General features: G+C 40.2%; 1 protein-coding gene across 5 annotated transcripts in view; it reads right to left on the reverse strand.

Moving 5' to 3' along the window:
* Positions 1-20,778, reverse strand: part of SYT1 (synaptotagmin 1) — a 345,379-nt gene extending 324,601 nt beyond the window's left edge. For 2 of the 5 annotated variants that reach the window (XM_083859070.1, XM_083859064.1), the window contains exon 1: positions 20,047-20,133. The gene's annotated coding sequence lies outside the window, so the exon portion shown is untranslated. Of the gene's footprint in view, positions 1-19,213; positions 19,270-20,046; positions 20,134-20,728 lie in introns of those variants that run through there. The other 3 variants (XM_083859065.1, XM_083859069.1, XM_083859066.1) reach the window with 3 other exon arrangements.
* Positions 20,779-23,039: the final 2,261 nt, after the last annotated feature.

Raw genomic sequence — 23,039 nt, forward strand, 5'->3', positions numbered from 1 at the left:
GACATTAATTTCTAAATTCCTGAAATACTTGCACTTATAACTCTATTCCCTATGTTGACCTGTTTTTGTGAAGTTTTCTTGGAAGGAAACTGCACAGAACAAATTCTTAACAGTAAGAAACTGAAGTGGAAGTTCATGTATTTGTTAAACTGAAACTTTTAGAAACTGATAGTTATACAGCAGTGCTATATTCTGCTTTTAGAAATTTGTGAACTTGCATTATTATAAGTGTTCTGAACACTTTTTTTACTTCTTTCATGTTGTGCAAGTTTGTGGACACGTTAGAAAGATTTCTTTCTAATGCACAGTCTACAGAGATTCATTAAATCTGTAGCATTTGAGTAGCTCATAAAAACTAGACAGCAAAGCTAGATATCAAACATCTCAAATTACAAGTAACACAACAAGAAACAACATGCCACCAAAACCACTGACAGTTAAAATATGATACTCCACAGTGTTACCACTTCTTTTTTATACTATTTGATAGACTAACATCAGCTAAAGCATCCAAGCTTTATTAAAATAAATACAGAGCTATAATGCATTTTTTTTTCTGAAGACAAAACAGGAAATAGATTTAACCATTTCTCATTCACCCTGTAATTCCAAAAGTTCATTTTAATTCCCACTTCAGGTTAATTTGGCATTCTTCAATAATTCTGACAGCTCTCTCCTTTGGTCTAGATGCTGAAACTGCCAAGTCTTAGAGATGCTTCTATTGAGATTTATTCTTTACAGGAAAAAACAAGCAAAACTGCTTGTTTGTTTTTTTCTTGCTCAGCTCTTCTAGGCTGATGTCTTTAGATTTCTTCATTAAAACTGCTTCAATTTGCACTTTCAGAACACGTACATTAAGATTCATTTACCTATCTCCTGAGGGTACACCAGGGGTAGGTTTTGAGCATCTGCACTGGTCAACTGTAGGCAATATATTTACTCCATAAATGTGGTCACATGAGGAAGCAAAAATGTATTTTCCATTTTAATTAATAGCCAAAGAAATAGTGACAAGTTATGTATTTTATTCAGTGTCTAAAACCAGAAAAAAAAAAAAGGAACAATCCTAATAACAAGACTGAAAAGCCAATTATGTTCATTCTGAACCCCTTCTGAGAGATGATGGATTTGAAGGAACCAATCACTGTAAGAGGAATATTTAGCAGTATTTTTTCCCTTCTTAAGGGAAGGTAAACGGACAGAGGTATCTTTATGGGAATTATATATACACACTTATTTTCAGAAGAGGGCTTGGGGCTGCTAAAACTTAAGTCCTTCAGAATGCCTGCAGGCTGCCTAAACAAAGGAGCTGAGTGGTAGCACCGAGCAAAAAATATCTTTATTTAGCAACATCTTGCAACATTAAAGAGCTACCATTCCAGCTTTTGGAAAACCTGAGATGCCCAACTCGTACATGGCCTTAAGGTTCTTGCGCAAAACAAAGTATTATAAATTAACTTGCCTAATGGCAAAATAATTATGATTTTTCAACATCACAGCGTTGAAAGTGTTGAAGATTCTTTGAGGATACTAGAGTAAATAACCTGAGCACAACGTTGAACAAACAAAAAACCTTCAGCCATTAACTGTCCAAATATTTTACTTTTTGATTGCTGAAAAACCAATGTCCTTTAGTAGCCATTGCTATGAACTTAGAGAGCAGTATACTGTTAGGAGGAGGTAAAAAAAAAATCTCAAAAGATGTTGGCTGTTGATTGGAGTTTTGTTTTCTTCAACTACTTTGAGTTATTAATTTAAAATCTTTCACTATTAATGAAAGTTGTCACTTAAATCTTTGGAGTTGTTTTATGAAATCTGCTTGCTGCCACTAGGAACAAAAGCCTAAGACCCTACCTTTGTTTCAGGAACATGGGGAGAATGAGAGTTTGTTGCTCAGTTATTCCCCCGAATTCTCTAGTATTCTTGCCATTGAAATCTAATGCTCCACCCCTTGAATTCTCAAAAAAGACTTCAGCACAATGCCAATGTGAAAAACTTGGAAATTTGTATTTGGAAATAAAACCCAAAAAAACAAACATCAGGTGATGGGCTAACTCTTCATAGCCTTATTTGTTTTACTGGTGCTAGACATTGGCATTACAATCATCAGTTTGTAGGTTTTGTGGTTGCTTCCTTACATGTCATTTTATTATGTTTTATTAAAAGAACATCTTGTTTGCACAAAATAATTAATTTAGCACCTCTAAAACATCTTTATTCTTCATTCCAGCCTTTTTATTCTAATTTAACTGATGGACAGCTAATATAGGTAGCTTGAACAAAACAACCGCACATGTTCACGCCTAAGGATATAAAATACCCAGTATTTTCACACATATTTGCATGCACGTATTTTCATACTCACCCTCAAGACTGCACATCCACAGAAAGTTTATAATCCAAGGCTTCACTCTGAAGAACTGGAGAGGCTGTTTAATGCTTAAATGCTGAGCATAGCTACCCAAGACAATACTTCAAGGTCACTCCTAAAGTATCCTAGCTAAATGACATTTATTTAGCACCCCCAAACTTTTTCCCACAAATACAGTATGACAGAATATGAGGCAATGTCCAAGCTCCTAAGAATAGCAAAGACATGCCCAAGGCCAGGAAAAATAACCATGCCAGGCTAGAAACATCCTAATTGGCCAAGGCATGCAAGTTGCACGATACCAATGTATACTCCACACAGACCTACAGTCACGCGTGCACATTCAACTCAGCTGAAGAAGCAACATCATTACTTATATATGTGAGACTCACAGCACCATATATGCAGTAAGAATAAGAAATGAAGCATCAGCAAGAGACCTCTGCTGAGATTTTATAGAGTTTTCAGAAATCTGTTTGGATGTACCAGCAGGTATCCTGCTTCCAAGACCTTCAGAAAAAATGCTTAATGACTGATCTCCCTGGATCCCATTAAGTGATCATGTAAACAGCAGGACACTGAAAGGTACTCAACAGAAATCTCTTAGTAACTTTTTAATCCACCACCCAGTTTGCATTTTATTTGTTCCTGAGGCAATTTGGAAATTCATTCAGGTTTGCATAATCAAAGTATCATATATGAGACTACTAAACAGTGATTGTACAAATCAAGTACAAGTATGAAAGAAGACAAAATTACAAGGACAGAAGACAGGCATCCTGATCACAAAGCCTGTATTATGAACACACTATTCACCTTTATTCAATAGCGTTCTGTGTCAAGGAGTAAGTAGAAACCCACTACTTTCAAAAAATGCTAAAAGCCACTGGACGGGCCTAGCAAAGTGAGTTTTACCTAGTAATCACATTACCCAGTACAGCTGCATTCATCTCAAAGATCTTATGTGGAATGCATCAGACTAACACCCAGAATATCCTGGACTGTGAAGACAGCCCTACAACACAGGGTCAGGCTTTCCATCAGGCAGCATTCTCTACAGTCCCATCAGTCATGTGGTCAAAGTGCCTCTATCTCATAGTTTCTCTAACAGATGAATAAAATTTGCCTTTGGGCCAAGCATGAATTAAGCCTGATTTTAGCAGCATGCATGCCCAGCACCTGCTGAAAACAAGACACTTCCAAATGTGCTTCAAGCTGGGCACTGCTGGTAGAACTGGTCATTTACAAATCCTGACCTGCTTAAACAGTAGTAATTTTGCCCTTGATTCCAAAAACTAGGAGAGATCGGTCAAGTATTGCCTCTCATATATTTAAGATGGACAGGACTGTGTCATTGCTTTGGTTGTGATTTTCTTTATAGTTGCTGGTATAGTGTTGTATTTTGAATTTCAGAAAATAATATTGTGAACACATTGATTGATGTTTTAGCTGTGGCTGAGCAGGGTTTACAATAAGTCAAGGACCTTTTCTGCTTCTCACACCACCCCAAAGCAAGGAGGCTGGGGGCCCATAGAAGCTGGGAGAGGACACAGTCAGGACAGATGACCCCAGCTGACCGCTGAGATATTCCATACCGTATGATGGCAAGCTTAGTATATAAACTGAGGGGAGAGCTGGCCCTATTTCTTGGATACTTGGAATGGGCATCAGTCAGTAGCTACCACTTACAGTAATTGCATTGTGCATCATTTTGTATATTCAAATTATTACATCATTATTACTTCTATTTCTGTACTACCAAAATGCCTTCATCTCAATCCTCAATTTTACTTCCTGTGCCCTTCCCTCTAGTCCTCTCCCTATTCTACTGGGAAAGGGAGTGAGCAAGCATCTGAGTGGTGTTTCCTGACCTGTCAGCTTAAGCCAGCAAAATTGTTAACTATTGACACTGTTACTTTCTTACCATACGAATTTTTTCAGTATCTATTGTAGCGAGTTTCAAGCTGTTTGTCACAGTAGCCTCTGTCTTAGATGTCTTTTTCTGGCAAAGAAAGCTCTTCAGCAATGAAGTAATTGTGGCAGCACATTGACCACATCTTGAATTTGGGCATTTGTCCCAAGTAGATCTATTACAAAAGCAATGAAGCACAACCTAAATTTGAACAGAATTATATGCCACTATCTTTTACCATGGAAGGGAACTTCTGGGCAGTTTTACTTCTTGGAGCAAGAAGTAACCTTTGAACTCCTTATACACTGTGTGACTACCGCTATTGTCAGTATAAGTGACTTTTTTCCTTCCAAAAATTATAATCTACTGAGAACTAAAACAGTACTGAAAACTATCCATGTAAAAATATTTTGTGTCACGTTTCTATATCACCCCAAAATTCTCTGGCAGCTTGAAACCTTCCCTTATCTCAACAATAACAATTGTCCAATTCTATGAATGCTACAATGAAATCAGGTCATAAAGGTAAAACATTAAAAAAAAAAAAAAAAATCCACTACTTTGACATTCTTAAAATCCGAACTACTTATACTTTTAGTACACCCAGTTTTTGTTAAAATGTCAACGGAAAGCATTAAGACATTCTGTTCCACAATAAGGATAATCTTAAGGCCCTACTACTTGCATAATTGGAATTTGGAAGTTTTAATGAACTCTAGTTTGTACAATGCTGCTCATCACAAGTATGTTCAAGAACAATTCACAGGGTTATATTATTTTTTATAATATGCAGAATTAAAAATGACTATTCATTTTGACAAAGACTGATACGTCTAAAGTATCCAGTGTCCAAAATTATTTGAGTAATGACTGATTTTCTGCTGTTGAACAAAAACTAAAGCTACTCAGCCATTTATTTCTAAAAGCTTTATTTTATTAGCATTCGGCATTAAGGAGTCTAAAAAAACCAGCCTTCTCTGGAGTGCTTAGATCACACACTCATGTTTTCCATGTGGGATTTATACTTCCTTTTCAGACACTGATGTGATAGCCATCTGAACTTACACACTTGGAGTTATTTTTAAACACTGCTGTAATACAGCAGAGGTAAGAACAACTTTGATTTTTAAGTGATATTTTGAAGAGAAACTTCAGAAAATTTAAACCATACAAAATTCTCGAGACAAAATATTGCAGCAATAAGAACCAGGTGACCAAGGTTTCAGAAGACCTCACATTTGCTGATTAAACATTAATAGGAAGGCCTAGGGTTCAATAGCATTGCTTTGACTAAAGCAGTCCCTGCTTTAATTGTTCAAATGTTTGGAAGAGTTGGGAAGAGAGCAAGGAACAAACCAACCAACCAACGAAACCACATACACACACAAAAAACCCCAAGTAATTCCACACACACAAACAAGCAACCCAATACAAACAAACCTTACCAGAATACTACGCGCTTTTCGTAAGCTATTTTAAATATTTCATAAAATTCACCTTATCTCTCTGGTACACCTTCCCAACCTTTAATGGTTGGACTCAATGATCTTAAAGGCCTTTTTCAAGCTAAATGATTCTGTGAATCTATTCTCACATTAACATATTAATAATTTGTTGTCTGAAGGGATTCTCGGCTCAGATATGCTATGTTTCTCTTATGTAAATAACATGGTATGATGAAAGGTTTCAACAAAACCTTCCAGAAAAATTAAATCTATACATAGTAGTCATTTTTAGTGGTACCTCACACTTCCATTTCAGAAGTTTGTATTTTAGCTAGGAGTACACCTTCACTTGTACAGATCACTTTAATGTCAGAGGGACTTCCAGATGCTCAGCAATTCACATGCACATAGCGCTGCACAGAATGAGCATCTTACCATGGGAACTTCAGGGCTTACCCATCCACCACTATTGTTTCTGGGAAAATACAACAGAAGCATTCAGAAATCCAGATTCTAACAACTGAAGAACAGTTGATTAATTCATTAAATCAGTCATAAACAGTTTCATTAGGGTGGTACCTAATCACCTTGTCTACTGCATTAATGACAGTTACTTTTTGATTATACACAGGTCATCTCTTTAGCCTTTACAGTACATTAAATGTTGTTTGCCTCCTAACCAGAGCTTACTGCAGTATCTGTTTTTAATTACATTCTCCATCCTTCTCCCCTCACAGTTTTAAAGAGTACAGAAGAGAAGGGCACATGTAAGGAAAGAAATGTGCAGAAACTGTTTGGTCAATTCAAATCCTAACAGCCATAGGTAAAATCAATCAAAGAATTGTATTTGGGTGTTCCAAAAAAAAAAAAGCATGTGTTGCTTAAGGTCATTGCAAGATTGACATTGTACCTGTAAACACATGGTGCTAACTTTGTATTTTCACACACCATCCCTGTTCTCTGGTGAATACTATTGTCAAATGTGAAAAAAAATAATGTTTACACACTTCACCTGACATTACACTAAGAACTCAGCTATAGCAGAATGGATAAGAGAGATAGCTTACCAAAAGCAACACCCAGAATAAAAAAGTTCAAAGTGCTTTGCAACAGCAGACACATTTAGAAACACTGATAAATTCAATTTCATTAGAAAGGTGATAAGAGGCTGCAGTTTTACATATCAATTTCTGAACCTTGAAATCTCTCCTTTCCACAAAAAACCTTCCTATCTGGAAATTGAAGCACCAGAGTAGCTGCTACAGGAGGGGCTGCCCAACTGCTCCGAATGAGTCAGCATGCCCAGCACCTTGGGCTGTTCGATGCAAGGCCGGCAGCTGAACAGATTGGGCTGTGTGTGTCCCTGTCCCTGCATACATAGGAGCCATCTGGAAACAAACAGCTCAATCATGAAAGAGTAAAGCTAACGAGGAAAATTGCAGCTTCCTGATTAAAAAAAAACCCAACACCCCCCCCCACCCCAAAAAAAAAAAAAAAAAAAAAAAAAAAAAAAAAAAAAAAAAAAAAAACACCAACTAAAACAGAACAACAAAAATAAAGAGGTACTTGCTTACCACCTCACTACTCCTGTTTTAAGACTCACAAAAGATGAGGGCTTTTCTTTGTCTCCTTCTGTAACTATCCTTTTTAGCTACATTAAAATCATCACCATGGGAAATGAGGAGTCAGATACGAGAGGCAAGGCAAGGCACATCGTTCACCTGGTGCTTTGGTGCAAGGCCCCACAGAGGCAGCAGCCCTGCAGCCCAGCCAGCTTTGCTGAAGGCTGTCAGGCCACTGAGACCTCGCCAGGGGATGCTTAAATATGACTAAACCTAAGGCCACAGCAGCCTCTATAACACGAAGAGAAACAGCAGTTGGAGGGAGGGAGACAAGAAGTTAAGCAAATTCAGTCCATCATCTGGGATCACACTTTGTCCACTGTACAGAAGCACAGGCCAATGAAAGCCAAGCTAACAATGTGCTATTTTAGCTTGGCCAACTTCACAGCAACTCCAAGCCTGCCTGAGCCCCAGCACGTGCCCAGGCTCCAGCTACACCAGCAGCAGCTATTGAGAATCAACCCCAGCTGCTCTGAAGTTTGTGACTTCACCTTTAATGAGCCTAATTAATTTACTTTCAAGGTAGCCTGACTCCAGATTGCACTGTGCTTTCCAAATGTTTTCTGCAAAGCCGGGGGAAGAGATGCCCACTCCCTACGAGCCTCAACATGGTCCTGGGGTATCCCTCCAGTTCAGGTGCTGTTTAACACCTGCCAAAGGGGAAGGACACATTGCCTGCTTCCAGGAGTGCCTGGGGAAAAAAGCCAAAAGGTAAAATATTGCAGAGCAAAATATTCTGATTGAAAATTGAACCAGGATTTTATTATTAAAAACAGTCCTCAGATTAAGGATTATAACTCCTAAAAGTTGGAGGGGGTTAAATACCATTTTTAACATGAAGTAATACAGAAACAGACATCACTACCCTCATTAAAAGGTGCTTCTATTTCCTTATTGAATCCTTCAGTCTTCTAACATAATTTTTTTTCTGCCACTGACGACTTCTGCATTATTTATACAACGGCCAAACTATAATTGGCCTCTTTCACATGGGTGAATATCAACATATGGGGGAGAAATAGGGCAAGGAGAGAATGCAGATAAGTGACAATTTCCATATTTGTAGAGAAAGCAGTTGTACTCTGACAGCGTGACAGGTTTTAGATGTACTGTTCTGCATTTATACATAGTTGATGTCTAGCTTATAGAGGTTCATTTAGCTAGAAAATCATCATGTTCAGTGGCTGAAAGGAGGCTGGAACAGAATGAGAAAATCTGATGATCTGTGTGAACAAGACAACCATTTTGCTGTAAAATAGTTTTTCAGAGTACTAGATTTTTCTTTCTAGGCCATTCTGATTTAACTTTACTTTAGATCTAACATGAAGATCCAATTTTTACTGTACACAGTACTATGAAACCAGTGGCCAATTTCCAATTTTTAGAGGCAGAAACTACATAAGCTTAAAATACACATCCTATTTTACTCCTGACATTGCCAGCTTTTCTTTTAGCTTCTTAATATAGCACATTTTATTTCCTTCTTTTTACCACAGCAATCGATTGGAAGAAAAAGTCCCTGACATTTACATCCTGAACCTTTAAATTTGCAGTATATTCCCACATAAAGAAATGTGATGCCATCAATTAAAGAGGGTCACGTATTACTAAGATGTTCTGGTTCACAGCTCGGACAGGATCATTTGAGAAGATTTCTACATATAAATTACATAAAGCTGTTTAAACAGATCTTGCACTACAGCTCAGAAAGCATGATTTCATCTCGTTTACAAGCTACACTAAAACTACAGCCTTGAATTAGGTTAAGGAGGAAGGGATGGGTTGGGTATGTGCAGGGAGGCAAGCAAAGAAGAACCAAGCTAACCCCTAAAAGCACTGTGCTCATTCAGGTGCAACACTTACTGCAGATTCAGAGAGGGAAAATACACACAAGCAGCACCTGAGCTGCTGCTTTTCTTCTCTCCACTGAGAGCTTTACTGACCAGATGACCAGAGGAGAGGCAATTCTAGCACTCTGCCCAGTATGCAGACCTCATTGTGCAGACCACTTTGCAGACCTCATTGATTCCCTGCATGCTTCAGGCAAGACCCAAACCCTGCTGGAGCCACTATCACTCCCCATATTAGCTTTCATATTCTGGTTTCAGGAAACATAGGGTCTCTTAACTGTTGTGATCCACAGTGATATAAGGCATTTCCTTTCAAGGAAGCCCACTTCCATCAGCACTGACTGGACAAGTCTGCCTTCAAACTGCCCGTAACTGCAAGTAAAATCTTGTCACTCCCAATACCAAGGATCTTTGTTTACTGACAAGATACCCATCCTTCTGTGGAGCTGACAGTAAACTTTTCACTACTATTAAGACCCTGAGATATAAAGTTTATTCTTAATGCTTCTTTTGCATTATAAGATTCTGCAGAATGACATATTGTGCATCTGCATTAACTTGGAACCAGAAAACATGAGTTCAGTTCCCAGCACTGCCACAGACTCCCCATGAGGCTTTAGACACATCACTTAGGATTCCAGTGTCCCATCTCAGGTTGGCTGGCTAAGTCTCGTCTAGTGATCCCACACTTCTTACAGTCACTGGAAAGGAACAGATAGCTCCAGAGTCCATCCCACCTCCAGACAGCAGTCCATCTCACACCAAGACAGAGGTCTAAGGTAGGTCAAATGAATCACCTTCTGAAGGTATTTAAACTTAAATGAGATGAATCCTATCCTAATCTCCCTCTGCCATTGATCTCCATCAGTCATATGGGATTTATGTTTCAACACATCAATAGGACACTACTTTGATTGGCGCCTACACAATGTAAATGACTGTCTGATGTGTACAGACTTGCACTCTCCACAAAAAGCTATTCCTAAGACCTTTACCTGAAATCTTTATGTCTACATTCAAAACTATCTGGGCTATCTGGGCAGCTATGGTTTTGACTTTGCACTTGTTTTGCCCGTTTACGCTATCACAAATCAGAGTAGTACTAGGTTCTCCTGTATCAGCCTCTCATTGAGGGGGGGAGCAGAAAGCTCCAATAATTACATCAACCTCTGGACAGATAAACTGGCTCTTGTACTGGGGAAGCTGCTGTAGCAGAATTTTGCTAATTCCTTTATCATAGAAACTGCTTCCTGGTATGAAGTAGCTGGTCTTTCCATATAACTGGAGCTGAAACTAGTTTATCTCCTTTATGTCAGATGAATTCTCTCCTGGCCGCAGAAGGCTAAAATCCAGGTCCTTTGTACCGTCCCACCCGTAAATAATTCAAATCCCAGTTGTGAGCACAGCATTATACATAAAATAGCTTTCTTCAGTAGCAAGTCAAACAGCTTACCTAGTTTCCACCTGGAAAATGGCAAATCATGATTACTGGGAAACAGGAAACTTTCTTCTATTTAAAACTGAAAAATTTATAATTTATGCCAAGGTGAAGGTAAAGAGGTTTTAAAGAGTAACTCAGCATACTTTCAGAACAGAGCTCCAAACTGGATGTCCAAATCCTCTAGTATGAAAGATACTTAATAACCAGCAAAATATACTTTTATCTGGCAGAATGCCTAACAGACAAGTGCTTAGATTCGCAGGTCTGAAGTTTCCATGATACAATTAAAATCCCTTTGAAGGAGAAGGTTGATATGGTTACAGCAGTGAGTTATTGATCTCTGGGGGCCTTAAATGATGGCACTTTTTCCAACATTTCTTTTGTTTGTTTTTTGCACAACAGTCCATGTCCCCAGTCAAAGATCTGGATCCTATTATGTTAGGCACAGTATAAACACATTACAAGATATGGCAGGCCCTGTTCTAAAGAGACTGCAGAGCAAACACTGTTCCTTGCAAATATGAAGCAGCTCTTGATGAAACAGCTGTCACCAGTTACAACCTATATTTGGAATTCAGGTGTTAACAGAGCCTTCATACATAAAAATAATATAAAATAAAATTTAAAAAGAAAATAAAGAAGGAATATGGCCACCACACTGTATGATGTTTGCTTTTGATTTTTCCCATGTGTCCAGGCAAGCAAGCAGCCTAAAAAACAAAACAGGTAAACAGATTTAAAAAAGCCTAAATAGCTATTTGAAGTGATGGTGACAATAAATGACTTCTTATGCAGTCTTCCAACTCAACTATAAAAGTCCTTTGAAGGGAAAAAATAGAGCTGTATTTCTGGGACATAGTTCTGCTCATCTAAAACAAAATATGATTCACTAGAAACACATTAACAAGAATTCTGGTCTATGTGAGCCAGAATTGGAAGGACAATACTAGACCAAGTCCAATGGAAAAAGCAACATGGCCTGAAGCAGTTGTTTTGTAACAGGAAAAATTTTAGTATGTTTATTTCAGGCTCTCTTTCTGTGCCTTATCTAGGGAAAAGCTCACATGTATTTACTACTATTAAAACTCACAGCAAGTACATGCTGTGACTGTACCCACACGTGCTGTCCCATATGGTCAATATGCTTATTACATGTCAGTCTTAGGCACTAACTTGCTGAAATCAGACAGCTAAGGTTTAGTTCTAACTCTGCTAGGCAGTTTGTGTAGGTCATCACCTTTATCTCTGCACCAACAGGTACGAAACGTTTGACTGTCGCAGAACAACATGGAGCCTCTCCACTCACACATCACACACCTCACTGCTAAGCCCATTACTTCTAATTCCTCCTCATCTTGCTACACAGAAGATGCTACAGAAAACTAATATAGTCAATAACAATGGGACAACAGCTTGACTTGACTAGCCACAATCAATAAATTTGCCAATGGTCTTTAGGAGTAGGAAAGTTTCAGTATGTTCCCCCACTCTTTTTTAAGTACTACAGCTTAAGATAAGCACTAAGCACAGTTCTGCACTATTTACCATACAACCTCTTCAACTTTGTACCTAGAATATATTCAATACAATTACCTCTAAGTCTGATTGAAGCAACTACCTGTAAGTATCTTAACAGTACTACAACTATAAGTAGGACAGGCTAAGCTAATATTTTTCACAGTTTGAAGACAAATCCTTGTATTACTTCATCAGCATAATCCCTAAGGTATTCAGAATGATCAATACACTTATCCCCAAAGGACCCATGAAAATACCAATATTTGGCCTACTAGAAGACAAAACTTTAAACAATTTAACTATAACAATCTCAACTAGGCTCAGTACTCATTACATCCACCTATGATCTTTTTGTCCACCCTTGAGTTCATTCTTTCAGACTTACACATTCACCTACTTGAAACCCCTTAAAGCCAACACTGCAAACTATGCCAAGTGGATGGATTTTTACCTCCCCAGTAAAGACTACTTTTCTTCATCACAGAAAGTGTCAGTGAATTGAGTGGAAGAAGGCACAGTGACACCACAGACTAGAGAATGCCAGGTGTTGATCCCTTCCAGCAAATAATTTAGCTTTGTTCTGTGAAATCAATAAACACCACTGAATTCATACATTGTTTTAGGAGCTAAAGTGCATAGACATTCTAAGAGCCAAATTTCAACATAAAGCAAGTTAACTGCTCCAAGTTTAATTTTAATACTGAAAGGAAATTTTAAAAATCTATTAACCAGAGTAATACTGACACATTCCATCAAAATTTTGCCAACTGTTATTCCTTTCACATATATGCAATACATGCATTTTGGAATTCCATTGATGGGCACAGATATCTAGAAAGGCAGAAAAAAGTTTTGGCTTTGGAGATTCATTTGAATCCTTAAGTAACAGTGCAGACAGTCCCTACTATACCTGCAAAAGACTTGTTCATCAGTTTAGCTGGTTTTTCCTTTAGAATCTAATTGACACTACATGAATAATCAGTGCTCAGTTCAAAAATCTGAGTTCTAGCTGCTTGATATAAAGATAAAATATTCATTACTATTATTCTAAAATGCTGATTTCCATAGTGAGTTTGATGCCTTGCTCACCTATAACACAACTTTCATCAATATTTCTAACGAATAATTGATTTTGAGTAAACAGCTCACAATTATTAGCCAGAGTACAATTTATAAAGCAAATATTTGCATATCAAATATGAAAGTAAGCCCATTATTAAAAACAGACATTTTGAAAATGACAAGTGCAAGAAAAAACCATAGCATGTGACTTCAGGTAGTTTTTGTGCTAGATGATTTTTACTTCAATTTTTCACTACCAGCGTTTTCTTAGTATGCTAAAAAAAATAAAAGTGTAAACACACATTAATAAAAACCCCAAACAGATCAATCCTGTTACGCCAGATTTACAAAAATAAAGCAAATATACAAAATAAGAGCAGCAAAGGCCTTACACAGCTATAGTACACCATGAAAGAAGCAAGTGACCTCTGTCAAGGTCACATGGATATTGCCTGGTGTTTCCCGGCTCTAACTAGCAGCTGAGTAAGCTAACAAAACATGAAGTAAGAAAATCAAAGATGATGAGCAAATGCAAGGTTACTGCTTGTTATTAGCATATGGAAAACAACTATGAAGAAATTCAATATCTCAAAAAGAAAGGCATCCACTGTCAGGCTTTTCATTAAGGAAATATTGGTATGTCCCAGATACGGTTATCAAATGCAACAGTATAACAGACAGATCTTTAATTAAATATTTGGGCTGTTAGAAAATACATAAACTTTAATTTCAGTATCTAGTAATCCTGCAATTCAACCAATATTCCACTTGCAGTCAAAAAAACCCATATTTGCCTTCTACCCTCAGCTGGACTATTGGAGAACATCTTTGGCAATTCAGTGGGAGTACACTCTCAAAGGTAGACCCTCATTAGAGACACCTGTATTCTTTCCAGTACCACCAATTAACTACCACTAGACTGACACACGGAAAGAGGATATGGAAGATGCTAATCAAGCCAAGTTTATCCTAGTTCGAAGCAGAATCGTGACAGGATATCCTGGTTCAAATGCCAGCCACAAGGTTTGCCACCTGCACAGCCAGTTCCAAAACCAGAATGGTCCTTCCAGTATCATCTCACTGATGGGCATCTGGAAACTAAAACCTATTTACACAAATCCAGGCCATAACAGTAAGACACAGGGCACTGGCACTCCCACATCTTAAAGAGTAACAGGAAGTCTCTTTTTAAGTGAAGCACCTACTAATAACCACAATTTATTTAGGACATCAGAGAAACAATATAAATGGACACATCAGAGGAACACAATAAATGGAAAGAAGAGTTAGCAACTTCAAGAAGCTTTAAATCAGGTCTCAAAGATGAGCACTAGTTGGATAAATAAACAAAAATTTCTCATCAGTTACAATGGATGAAATAGGATTATAACATACAAGGGCAGCTTAAGGGAAGTTCAGACAGAACCTCTTCACACCACACAACGTGTCACACCTTTTACAACAAATGCTATTTAATCCAAGAGACACAATAGAAGCTAATAGCAGCAAGTTCAACGGGTTGGTGATTTTTAGGTCAAAAGGACAGGCGATTACCTCCTCCATTCTCAAGGATTAACACAAATCACAAAATCCAGCAATTTCAACTTCAAATCTAGAACTTGTACCTGGTCTAGTTAAAAGAAAAGAAAATACTCATCTACAGACTTGAAGTAGAAAGGTGTCATCTGCTCAGTAAGGCAGTTCACACACTTGCTACTCTGATGGACAAAACACTGATACGTCATTTTGAGTCTGCGCTCTTGTAGCTTGTATGCCCAGCCACGTTGCTGTGTGAAATTCCACATATCAGGGCACAACTTAATACTGGTATTTTCACTGTGTGAGGATCAAGGAGCCTTTCTGCATATCCAGCTTTCCAAAGAGAACCGTAAGCTTTTAGGGGTCCCATGAGGAAACAGACTAGACATTTCAGTTGAGACAACTCAAGTCCCTCCTCTAAACTAATTCTAGTCCAACACCCTTTCTGAGACAGGCACTCTTCCTATCCTCAACACTCCAGTGTTTACAGCTGCATATATTTTTTTTTCTCTTTAAAATAAGACTAGATCATGTTACCCAGCTGTAATCCCAAATCCTTCTCAGAACCAGTATTTAGAGGGACTCACTTTTTTTTAAAACTGAAGTAGCCATAAGTATTACAGTGCACTTTGTTAAAACACATTCAGATGTAGAATGAGAAACCAAATGAAATCAGTCTATAATAGCACTTTTTCAAACTTTATTAAAATTGGCACAAAAAAACCCAGAAGTATTCTCATGAATATGGATTTTGTATTTTATTCCAGATCATTGTCAAATGTAATGAAAAGAGTTGGAATAATGGAGATGGCAATTCCCCGTCCACTATCTGTTCTGGAATTTATTACATGGGAAAAAAAAAAATCTGTTCACACGGACAACAGTGCTGTTCTACAGTATTATTTTTACAACTAGAACATCACCTTGAACTAAATAAAATGTCTTACTGAATTCAAAACACAAAGCTTACAATTTCAACAAGAAACACAAAGAGTCCCTTTTTACTCAAAAAAAAGTTTCAAAACTCTTTTGACAAGGATGTATTACACAATCCTTCTTTAACCCTCAACTATCTTCTATCAACACATCATAACACTAAGTTTTCCTTATCACTTTATCCTTTAAAAATTTAAAAATATAACCCTCCCCATCTCTATCTGTATCATCACATATTTTAAGAATTCCTCCCAACTCTAATACTTAATCTTACAAATAAATGTTTATAAAGAAATGCTGTCCATATCTTTGGAATAAAGTAGAACAAAAACCAACCAACCACAAAAAACCCCAAACAAACTAAATAAAAAAAATTAACTCCAAAACAACAATTAAAAAAACATACATGCTACTAGTGGCCATTAAGTTTTCCAAATAAGAGTTAGATCTAGTGTTCATTTGTACATATACATATTTTCTATGCAAAACATGACTGTTATCCTGAACCAGATCAGGCAATTGTCAAGCAATCTTTATTTCCACAGTGCTTTGCACAAAAGCACTCCAATTATTTTTAACAGCACTATCTACACAGTTGTTTAAATACATGGACATGAGAGTTCATGGGTAAACTCATGTCTCTGAGCCAAGCTGAGGAATGATTACCAGCTTTCCCATTTTGCAACTGCTACACTGATTTTTCAACCACATGATTACAGGAAAACAATATCCTTAAGATAAAGGTGCAAAATAGAACTTGTAAATGGATTTTAAATCAATTCAATAAAACATCACTGAGCAGCTTTGAGGCACCGTACTACCAAGTCACTAGAGCCATGGCTACATTATTAAAGCTACTACAATACATTTTGCCATAAATCCTGAACAGTGTCCAGGAAACATACAGAAGCATCCTTAAAAGAACCAAACTGTATTTAGCCACTCCTAAATAAAATTTTACTTCCCTGAAATTTTTATATAACTATAATAATTCAGAGATGATTATTTAGATAATTCCTCCTGACTGTTTTACTGTTTTAAAATTTGTTGAATCATCTCCATTTAAAAAGATATTATAATATTAGAAGGTTATCAGATAACTACACAGGAGACATTCCAGATTTATTTCATGTTCTGATAGATTTCTCTGAGTCTATTTAGGGATGTCTAGAAAAGAGAAGTGGCATCCCGAGTTTGCAATTCTCTGAGAATTTAAAAGATGGCAACACCACTCCCTCTAGTATGGAGAGGGAGAAGTGTTCAGTGCCTGCTGTTTCAGGGAAATACCTCCAGACTGGCAGGGATAAGAAAGCAGGTTAAGAAAAATGGTCAGCTCTCTCATAAGCCACTCATGTGCTCCTCCTTTAGCTACTTGGGGAAAACGGCAGAAGAGAAAAGCCAGCCTCTAAAACATACTGATTAACATTTGTCAAAAGTAGCGAGTAAGGAGACGTTCTTATTACAGTTCCTATCCAGCTTTCAGTTATCACAGGACTCAAAGAAAAAATGAGTATTAGTAAATATTTTAACTCATTTTCTTATTTAAACAAGAAAAAATTTTCCACATGTTGCTGCACAAATGGCTCAGCTAATCCATGTAGCCCCTGAAAGAGATTGCCTGTAGCCTGCTCTTAGCCTATCACCAGAAGAAATCACGAAAAACCCTTGTCAGTTGTCCTCCTCCTAACGCATTCTGCTTTGGTGTCTGGTATTTCTGTAAAGATGTAACGCTATAACCCCCATTTCCTAATCCCCTCTTTTACTGGGGTGTATGAGGGAGGAGTAAAGCCTACTCTAGCAAAGATGACATTTGTACCTAACGATCCTGAAAATATTTGTAAACCCAACACTTTGTTTACTTAGTCTGGCAAATGCTTTTATTTTAACCTGAGTATCTTTAGTAAATGTCAGCTGTAAACACAATTTGATAGTTTGCTCCCTTATCTGTATTTCTAATTAAGTTTTTTCCTAGATACAGAGTTATGCCTAAAACAAATACTCTATAGAGAATCAAAGTAAAATCAAATGATGAAGTATTTCTTTGTGGAACTGCATATTTATATAGGCATCACCAGCAGAGGGAAGGAGATAATGGTATCCATGCATAATAATTCCTCCATGCTTTTCTTCCAGATATGCCAAAATATTTTCTTGTCCTTTTCAACTGTATCACAAACTTTAATGTCTCTTCCACAGCAGGTAATACAAGGCTGTGTGCACCCTTTATTCAGAAAGCCGTTCCCAGTAAAGAGTTCATCTGTGTGCTTAAACATGCATGCAAATCTAAAACTACATACAAATATCTTTAAAATTGGAAGCAGACTGCTGAGTTGACAGGGAAAGACAACAGTACACTAAATAAGAGCTTCATTTTCATGTGAGAAAACATCAATTAACTGAGTGCTGTACAGCTGAGTGGCTTAAAAACTTCTGCCAAGACACTAAGCTGCTCCTTCTTTTTACTTATTACAGCCAACCCTGACAAAAGACCATAAAAATTGATTTTATGTTTCCGGTGTCTCTATGCTAGGTGGAAGAATATAGATTTATTTTTTTCCCCCCCCTAGGTTTCTGACAAACACAACCTTCCCTTATCTCACACCTTCACTACTCTAACAAACACCGAACATCCTTGTGGTCACCTCTTACATCTGATTTAGGTTACGATTAAGGTAGGAGAACATTTCAGATTGTTAAATCAAACACTGTTCTATAGCCACAGTTTTAAGGGGTTTCTTGCCCATCACTGTTAGACAGGAAGCTATATCCCACTTGTACTGCTATGGCAGACGTGGCAACTAATTATTTTTCACATTTGTTTTAAGGAAGTATTAGAACTGCTCTGTTAGTCTGTGAGCTACCTCTTTAAATTCCAGTATCAATCCTTAAAATGGATTTAGCATCTTTCGCATCAAACATTAATAAGGCTCACTTAGGCGCTCTTAATGTGAAGGAAAATTTGGCTTGTATGAAATGGCTACACTGGAACATTTCATGCTTTTGCAAGTGCAGGAGTATGATTATTTCCTACAGTATGTCATTATCTTATGCCCTGTGGTTCTTTTGGAAATTATCTCTTCTCACTCATACTGCCTACACTATGTTTTTCAGCTATATAGTTTCAATTTATGAATTGTATGCATGCAAATTTTGAGCAACTATACCACAAGCCAAGTAATAGACCACATTAAAGTATATTTCCCTCAGACACTACTAATAGAACTAAAAACCCAAAAAGCTTGGAACAAAAAAAGATATATATTTGACTCAAGACATAAAATCAGGACATTTGTTTCCAAGACAGACAAGAAAATACTATTCTAGACACATGTGCAATCTCCTTATGCTTTTCCCGAGCAGGTTTATTTAAGCATAGCAGGAGATGTCATTTCATATCCTCACAAAGCAAATTAGTTCACTGCCTACTTGTCCTTGTACCCAAAAGCTCCCCCCTGCCCCCTTTTCCAGGGACACTCCTAAAACAACTGCCCATCTGTAACTCTAGATGTCAACTCACCAGGAAAGGAAACTCCTCTTGGGTCTACAAGTACCATCCTTCCCTTTCCCAGGATGAAGTAACTCTCTCGGACAATAAAGCAATTTAAACAGCGCATAAGAGATTAACGTACAACATGGATGGCACAGTGCACAGCAGCTCTGGGGATCAATATCATCGCTGCAGATTAGCAGTCCACTTGTCATCTACAACATGTATGCGTATCTAAAACTACTCTACTGACCTTTGTACAGAAAATATTGTTTCGGAGACAGTGAAACATTATTGCACTACAACATTTTGCATTGAGTTTACAAGGTAATAAAGACAGAGCTACTTCCTCACACGCAAATGGCTATTAAATAAGGAAAATAAAACTTGACATCCCCCAGAATATCAAAAGAAATTATTTATTTGGATGCCAACATCTGTCTTGAGATTCTGGCCAAGTGCTTTTCTGTGCTCATTTAGGACTGTACTTGGAAAGCTTTTCAGTTACATCTACCTAGAGATTTCTCTCTACCACTTCCCATCTGACAGAAATCACTCAGCTGGGTCTGATGAATAATAGCAAAAGGCAGCTTGTATCAGAGATGACTGAATTACAGATTGTTGAAAGTGCCATAAAGGCTCATTCCAATGACTACATTTAATTTATTTACTATACTGACTACCAGAAGCTAGTAGTCGTTTGATGGCTTTATTTCAGAAGGCTGGAAACAAAAGAAATATTAACATTCTTTGCCACTTTCTTACTACTGCACCTAGTAGTAAGATAGGCAAAAATTAACTTTTAAACAGAGCGCTGATCCCCTGCCCATACCGTGTGCGCCAGGAACCAGAACAGAACGTACCCAAAGCAAAGCAGAGCAAGTGGTACCCGGTATGAAGGAAACAATGTCAGAGAAGATGAAATTGCACGGAAAGAAAACACATTAGCCCGACAGCCTTCCTAAGTAATGTGGGAAAGGCTTTTGTGAATTGATACATAAAAGATTAGCTGCTGTCCTGCGGTCCAGAGGACCAGCGCCGGGCGGGGCGGGGCACAGGGCCGCGCCCCACCGCCCTCCGCCGGGACAGACACCCTGCCGAGGGCGGGGGCACGGCGGGACAGACCCTGCCGAGGGCGGGGGCACGGCGGGCAGCGGCCAGGTGACACCCGCACAAACAAGTTGGTCCGGCGGCCGCCTCGGCGCCCGCTCCGGGCAGCGGCGGGCAGGGATGCAGGGATGGAGGGATGCAGCCGGGGCGGGGGGCGACGGCGGAGCTCCGCGAGGGCGGGGAGCAAGGAGGGCGGGGGGGCGCGGGCGTCCCCTTTGTCTGTGTCGCCCCTCCCGTAAACGCCCCCACCCCCGCCGGGAGCGCCCCGGGGGCGGGCCCCCGCCCCGCGGCAGTGCGGGCAGCGCGGGCGGTGCGGGCAGAGCCGGCGGGTTCCCGCCGCCCCCGGAGCGTGTGCGCTCCCCCCGCCCGCAGCCCCCCCGCCCCAGGCGACACCACCCGGGCGCGGCTGCGGGCGGCCCCGGAGCGCTGCCTTACCTGGCAACCGGGGCGGGCGCAGCCGGCTCCGTCCTTCAGCCTCTCTCTCCCCGCGGCGGCAGCTCCCGGGGCGAGGCTGCGGTGCGCGGGCGGAGCGCCCCCGGCACGGCAGGCGGGCTGCCCCGGCCCCCTGCGCTGGGCGGGCTGGCGGCGCGCCGGGCGTTAAGTTTCAGCAGCGGCGGTGGCGGCCGCCGGCGGGCAGGGCAGGGCAGGGCAGGGCAGGGCCGGGCAGGGCGAGGCGAGGCAGGCGGGGCGGCGGAGGCGGCACGGGGGCTGCGCGGCGCCGGGAGCGCCGCCACACTGCAGCGTCTCCAGGAATCCCTCCCGCGAGAGGCAGCCCATCACCCCCGGCCCGCCGCCCTCATTGGCTGCGGGGCGGGGAGACGCGCTCCCGCCGCCAATCGCGCGGCGCACAGCGAGGGTGGAGCCGCCGCGCCGGCCGCGCCCATCCCGCGGCCGCGGGTCCCCGTACGCCCCGTCGGGCGGGGCCGGGCGGGGGAGCGGGGGGAGCCCGGGGAGGAGGAGGGGGGTATCCCCGCCCTCGGCGGGCGAGCCTGGTGGCCGCGGGCCCCCCGGGGCCGCCGCTGGGCGGCACGACACACCGCGCCGCAAGCCCGTCGGGCGAGCCGGGTGCCCCGGGCGAGGCGGTGGCCGTGGCCCGTAGGTGGCGGGGCGGCGGCGACCCCCGGCAGGCGCGGTTGGGTGTGTGAGCGGGGCGCGGGCGCAGCCCTCCCGCCGCTCCCGCCCCGGGCAGCCGCCACCGAGCGATGGGTCGTAATTGGCGTCTGTGGCTCAGGCGAGAGCAGACCGTGTTCGCTGTTCAGGTAAGGGCGTGCAAGGGTTAACCTAATTCCCTTGATCCATCCACTCTGAACTGGAGCTTTGATTAACATTGGTCTGCAAAATGTAACTGTAACAAATTCAATTAAGGGAAGCACATTTCTTCAACTTTTAATTAGATCTACCCTATTTGTCTAATGTTTAATATAACATAAAAAGTTGCTCAGGCTCCAGAGGGAAATGGAAATAGATTTAGATATAAGCTTAGCTTTTAAAAACACAACAGACTAAAGTTCTTTGTTCCTCAGCATATATTATTGCTGCATTTATAGCCTCAAAGCGGATAACAAGCAATATTCCTCGAAGAGGAGGAAAACAATTTTACCTGCAGGATTGCAAACATAACAGGGTGGTATTTATGCCAGTGTTCCCCATAACCTTTAATTGGTTACAGGGTACTGCACATACAGGTTGTAGCCCAGGTTTGATGCACTACTGTACAGGATCCTGCTGGATTACAGTTGCTCTAAGAAAACTTGAGAAAGTAGTAATATATTTTACAACCATTTAGTTGGTTTCAGTTAGTACACGAGAATGGAATTTATCTAAAGTACATCTTAATATAAACAGCAGATGTTGGCAGAGAGATGAGTCCGTGTGCCATCGTCAGCAGGTAACAAAGTCACGCAGCCCCCAGGCACATCTCGGGGGTGACTTATTGTGCCTTCAGCAGAGCTGTAGTCGGCTATTCCCCTTCTATACTTTCATGCTGGGATTTGGCTCTAAAATTCACAGCCCTTTTCTAGTCCAGCTTTTCTGATCACATTTGGTTTTAAGTCTGTTAGTCAGAATAGCAGTTTTTCTTGTGTGGGCACATTAGGTTATGAGAGGAAAGAAGGAAAGCAAATGCAAAAAAATTATGTTGTAAGCTTTTACTGAGCTACGGAAAGGAAGAACAACCATAATTTAAACTGCATATGCAGGAGTGTCACCTGTGCTCAGATTATTCTGTATGATTTTAAAGGGTTGCTGTTTTCTCTGTCCCAATACAACAGATATCAAGGATTGTTTTCTCTAGGATCATTTATCTGGTCAGTTAAAAAACCCCACACATTTCAGTGCTAGTAATTATGAGGACTTGATGCTGAGTTCCTAACAGCCACACAGCCAGAAGTCTGTGGGAGTCTGACATTCACAAGGCATGACACATCATATGCTGTCTTAGTATTTGAGCAAAGACGAGAGACATCACTGAAGGCCAGTGGCCCTTCCTGAGTGTACAGACTGAAAGGAACAGAAATGCTATCTAGTAGTAGCCCTGAAGAGGATACCATAATTTTTGCACTCTTTGACTATGGTAGCCCATACATAATTTTTCTGCTGGGTTAAAAAAAAACCAAAACAACACAAACACAAAACAAAACAAAGAAAGAAACCCCCCAAACCAGCTGTCATATTTCTGGGAGAGTTTTCGCCTATTATTTCCTGAGTTTGGTTGTTTGCAATGAAAAAATTGCTGCAAAAGGTGCTT

The sequence above is a fragment of the Zosterops lateralis genome, assembly GCF_965231275.1.
Source record: "Zosterops lateralis genome assembly, chromosome: 4".
Lineage (NCBI taxonomy): Eukaryota > Metazoa > Chordata > Aves > Passeriformes > Zosteropidae > Zosterops > Zosterops lateralis.